This window comes from Zingiber officinale, chromosome 9B (assembly GCF_018446385.1).
Source record: "Zingiber officinale cultivar Zhangliang chromosome 9B, Zo_v1.1, whole genome shotgun sequence".
Lineage (NCBI taxonomy): Eukaryota > Viridiplantae > Streptophyta > Magnoliopsida > Zingiberales > Zingiberaceae > Zingiber > Zingiber officinale.
The window spans coordinates 91556183-91562182 of NC_056003.1; positions in this window are offsets into that span (position 1 = coordinate 91556183).

The following is a 6000-nucleotide window of genomic DNA, read 5'->3' on the forward strand; positions in this document are numbered from 1 at the left end:
TTTTGGAATTTTTTTTTTGAAAAATCATTTGAAAAATTCTTTTAAAAAATTATTTAAAAAATCATTTAAATATTATGTTAAATATCATTTTAAAAACTTTAAAAATCATTTAAAAATTATTTTAAAAATTATTTTAAAAATTCTTTAAAAAATCATTTTAAAAAAAAAAACTTTAAAAATTATTTCAAATTCTTTTAAATTATTTTTAAAACTTTAAAGATTCTTTTAAAAATAATTTTGAAAACTTTTAAAAATCATTTTAAAAATTATTTTAAAAATTATTTTAACTTTTAAAAATCATTTTAAACTTTTAAAAAACTATTTTTAAAACTTTTAAAAATCATTTTAAAAATTATTTTAAAAAATCATTTAAAAATTCTTTTAAAAATTATTTTTTGAAAAAAATAAAAAACTTTTAAAAATCATTTTAGAAACTCTTTTTAAAATTATTTTTTAAAAAAAACTTTTAAAAATCATTTAAAAAAAAAACTCTTTTAAAAATTATTTTAAAAAACTTTTTAATCATTTTAAAAATTATTTAAAAAAACTTTTGAAAATCCTTTTATAAATTATTTTAAAAATTATTTTAGTCTCTTTAATTAAATTAAAATCTTATTTAAAGTTAAAATTTTATTTTTAACTTAAAATTACCTTTTAAAAATTAACTTGAAATTTTGTTTTTAGTTTAACTTAAAAACTATCTCAAAAAATTATGTTAAACTAATCAAAACTAAAACTAAAATTAAATTAAGTTGAAATTTTACTAAATTTAGTTAAATTAAACTAATTAAATTATGTTAAACTTAAACTAAACCAAACTTAAAGTTAAATTAAAATTAATTCTTAATCTATGTTACTTAAATGTAATTTAACAACTTGAAATTAACATGTTGTTTAATTTACCTAATTTTAAAAAAATACTATGACAGTTAAGTTAAGTAAAAACTTTAAAATTAAATTTAAAACACAAATTAAAACTTTAAAATTAAAGTTAAAACGTAATGTTAAATTAAATTAAACTTAAATTAAAACTTAACATTAAAATTTTAAAGTAAATAATTGAAGTAAGAACTTCAAAAATTAACTGTAATCTAAATTAAATTTGACCTTACATTAAATAGTTAATTAATACTTAACCTTAATTTTGTTAGGATCGGTTGAGCTAGAGGGGGGAGGGGGGAGGGGGGAGGGGGAGGGGAGGGGGGGGGGTGAATGGCTCACTTCTTTTGCTGACCAACTTTGTTTTGCACAGTGGAAATCTGAAGGCAATGCTAACACCGGTATTTACTTGGTATCCACCTCCTCAAGGAGGTGACTAATCCAAGGATCCACACCACTCACACTCTTTCACTATCGAAAACCCTCCTTCTCGGAATCACACCGAAGGTGGAGAAACCTTAACAGAAATACACCTCTCCCTTTTCTTCAAAATAAATATCACAAACGCTACAAAGAAGAAGTAGAGAAGGATTACAAGATTTAACCAGCTTCTTCTTTGCAGGTGAGATTTCAGTACGTAGTAGAGAGAAGCTTGAACCCTTTGCTTTGAATCTTTATCACTTGAGAGCTTTCAAAAGGCTTGGAGAGCAATGGAACAGTATATGTTTCGTTGTTCTTGTTTTCCAGTTTCTTCCCGTGTTTTATACATTGAGAAAACTAGTCGTTTCTCACGCCGCCGTCGCCGTGGATCGATTGAGGTTATATTCCAATCGATTCACAACTATCCGTTGGAAGCCATCGCGTCAAGATCGACGGTGCAGATTCTTTTATTTGACTTGGATCGATTGGAGGCAGCGTTTGAATCGATTCAGCCGCTTGCTTATGAAATCGCAGCTGCTTGAATCGATCGGCCGATCGATTCAATACATTGAATCGATCGGCTGATCGATTCAGAGTGATTCTGTGCTTCGCACAGAATGTTCACGGATCGATCGACCGATCGATTCAACAACTTGAATCGATCGGCTGATCGATTCAGAATGATTCTGTGCTTCGCACAGAATGTTCACGGATCGATCGACCGATCGATTCAGTACCTTGAATCGATCGGCTGATCGATCCAGACGCATTCTGTGCTGCGCAGAACTTTACCAATCGATCAGCAAATCGATTGCCTTACCTTCAATCGATCGGCTGATCGATTCAGAGGCAATTTGCCGCACAGCCATGTCTGAATCGATTTTCCATTCGATCTCTGACAGTGAGCCTATCACACACATAATCTTGTGACTTGCAGGAGCTTCTCTTGCCAAGAATCCGGTCCCCGACCTTCTTGGACTTCTCTTGCCTTGCATCTGGTCTTCTGACCTGCAAGAACTCTTTTTGCCAAGAATCCAGTCCTCGACCTTCTTGGTCTTCTCTTGCATCTGGTCTTCTGACCTGCAAGAAACTCCTCCTGCAAACTCACAATGCATGTTAGTTCCACCGTATTATCCTAAACTTAAATAATTGTCAACACATTGAAACTTCCAGGGCATGATTGCACCAACAATCTCCCCCTTTTTGATGTTTGACAATCTATTTAAGTTTAGGCTAATTTCCAATACAATGATAAATAATGATTGTAGCTTGCTGAAATAATAATTGCATAATTGCAGTAAGCTTGATTTTAATTTACTAAGATAGTCATAAGCAATAAGCATAAACTTCAACATAGATCTCCCCCTTTGTCAAAAATCAAAAGCAAATAACTCCCCCTCAATAAGTGCACAAAGCAAATACGATAAATCCAAGGAATGCTCCCCCTAAAACACACATATATCAACAGAACAGAACAACACTGAAATGTAGAATCAAAAGGAGAGCGTAGCATAAAAGTATATCATACATTCAAAATAAAAGAGAGTTCATAAAAAGGACCCCAGAACAACCATCCATACAACAAGATAAAAATACATCATATAGGAACATAAAACTCGATAAGCTCGTCTCTAGGAGGGGTGGGATCAGGATCAGCAGCTGGAGCAGACGTAGTAGCCGGAGCAGGAACCGCCGCAGAGTCAGGATCAGGGGCATCCTCAGCAGGAGGAACAGGGGCGGTGGATGGACCAGACTGAGACGGGTGAACCGTCACCCACGAGCCCACTAAGTCCACTAGTGTATCCAGAGTCCGCTGCATCGAAGTCTGCTGCTGGACCGCGGTATCCATCGTGGTACGCAGGCTGGCTACCTCCAGGGTCAGCTCCTCAAGGCGAGTGGAAACCGTCTCCTCAAAACTCGGAGAAGCTGGCCCATGGAACTCCTCCTCAGCCTCATCCTCCGCAGGAGCCAAGGCCTGTGCCTCCCCCCTGTGGCGAGCTCGGGGTCCCTCCCCAAAAGCACGGCCATCGATCCATCTAACTCCAGCTGGACCACCAATCAGACCCGACTTCTTGAAAGAGCGTGAAGAAATCCGAGAATAAGCCACGGTCATGTGCTCCAAACGTCCCCTGGAGACATCAACCTTCTGGGACGCCAGCCAATCTATGATAAGATGCCCGAAAGGCATATGTATCGTCTGCTGTAGGGCTGGGTGAAATGGATGATGCAATGAAAGATATTCAGAGTGATGTTAATGTCAAGGGAATGACGAATGACGTAGAGAGCAAACATATGAGGCGGTCGTAGAGTGGCTAGGGCACGAGAGGCAATGGGGAAAAGACAGTTGATGATCACTTTAAACAAAGCGGCATTTTCAGCCGATAACTCAAGAGAAGAGAATTTGGTGACATGAGCATTTGGCCCATCCGGACGCGGACGACCAAAGAGAAATTGATGCATGGATGCGATGCTAATACGCTCAAAAGGTGGAGGGAGCTCATCGGGAAGAGTGGGATAAAAGACAAAATCATTATCTGAAGGTAGACATTTAAGATAAGATTGAAGAATCTCATAGGAGAAGTCTAGGCTCCGTTTTGCTACACGAGTACGATAATGTACACCATCTGTAGTGTGTAAATTATTATAAAATTCGGAGACTAGACCTATATTGATATCCCTCTCACAAGTCAACAAGGAGTCAAGTTTATAATGTTTGAACCTATTGTAGGTATCAAAACAAGAGGATCTATAATATTGCAAGTTCACTGATCTAGGGGGAATAAGTTTGAAAGCATTTTTGGTGAAAGCTTGTTGCATTGCAGCATTTGGAAACCTAGGATCAGTGGGAGGTTGAGGATGTGAGGAAGGGACAGATGACCCTTCGCCCGATTCACGGACCTTTTGTTTCTTTCTGTGGGATAGAAAACAAATGCACGACATGCCCAGGGTTGACAGTGAACGGGAAGGAATGCAAGTAATGCAAAGATTCAAGGGTAATGCAAGTAATGCAATGCATGAGGGATAATGCAATGCATAAAGACACAAAAAAAATACAGATTAGGGCAAAAATAGGAGCAAAAAGAGCAGACAAGGAGTAGAGCAACGAGTTTTACCTAGGTTTAGGGTTTTGAGTCCGCATTTTGTGTGAGGACGCGGAGAAGAGGAAAGGAGCTGCCCAGTGTGTCGAGAGAGAACTGGAAGAGAAGTGGAATAGCTCCTCTTCACCGGAGAAGAACGCCGGAGTGACGATCGAGACAGGCAGAACCGTCGCCTGTGAAGTCGCCTAGGGCAAAAGCCGCGTCGAGAGAGAGAAAGAGAAAAGAAAAAATTAAGGGATCGATTCGGATCCACGGGTTTAAGACGGGTTTTAGGGCTTCGATCGATCGACCGATCGATTGAGAGTAATTTAATCGATCGGTCGATCGATTCACAATGCTTCTGTGAAAGTCGAACAAAAGGCCGAATCGATCCATGGATCGATTCGGACGCCTTCTGTGGAAAAACGAAGGGGTGTCTCAATCGATCCATTGATCGATTGAGGTTCTCTGAATCGAACCATTGATCGATTCAGATGCCTTTTGTGGAAAACCGACGAGCGTCTCGATCGATCCATTGATCGATCGAGGTACGCTGAATCGATCCATTGATCGATTCAGGCGCCTTCTGTGGCCAAGTGCGAGCCTCCCAATCGATTGACCAATCGATTGGGAAGCCTGATAGTTCTGCATGTCTGAAAAACTTTCAGAACCAAGATTTGGAAAAACACAACTAATTGTACACTACTCCAAAAATCACGAAATTTTGCATAGACACTATATATGTCCCATATTATCAAGGAAAAATAAAGTTTAATAAAAATAAACTCGTCTTAATGAAAACTTACACAAAACCACAAATTATTGAAAACTTCAAAGATATGAGGAAGTTTGTATCTATCTTTTTCATAATAATCCCCATCCAATAACACACTTCAACCAATGTTTCAGAAGTGAGTTGTGACATGATCAATTGGAAATTTTCAATCATAATCGTAGGGCAATGGGCACATGAGTTGTACACTTGCTTTCCCTATGATTGGACAAATGAATGTTTCATGTGAAAATCATTTTTCTTGGCCAACTTAATGCATCATAACAAGCATTATGACCAAGATAAATGTTTCTAACCTCTCACCCCCATCTAAATCACACAAAGAAGATAACCCTATGTGTTTGTGAGAGGCAAAAATTAAGGTGAAGAACCCAAAGGCTCTACCTATAAAGTGACCATGGAGGATTTGATTTAATCAATACAACACATTCCCAATTCTCTTCTAAGAAAGCTAAATTCAACTTCGGGAAGAGGTTTGGTGAAGATATCGGCTAAGTTAGATTTTGATCCAACATAATTTAAAATGATATCACCTCGAGTTACATGATCACGGATAAAATGATGTTTAACCTCTATGTGTTTCGTTCTTGAATGATGAACGAGATTTTTTGTTAAGTTGATTGTACTCACATTATCACAAAGTACTTGAACATTGTTATAGGTAAGTTTATAGTCTTCTAGAGTATGAGTCATCCACAATAATTGCGATACACACTCTCCCATGGCAATATATTCCGCTTCGGTTGTGGAGAGAGCTACACAATGTTGTTTTCTACTTGACCAACTTACTAAAGAGGACCCTAGAAATTGACAACTACCACTAGTGCTTTT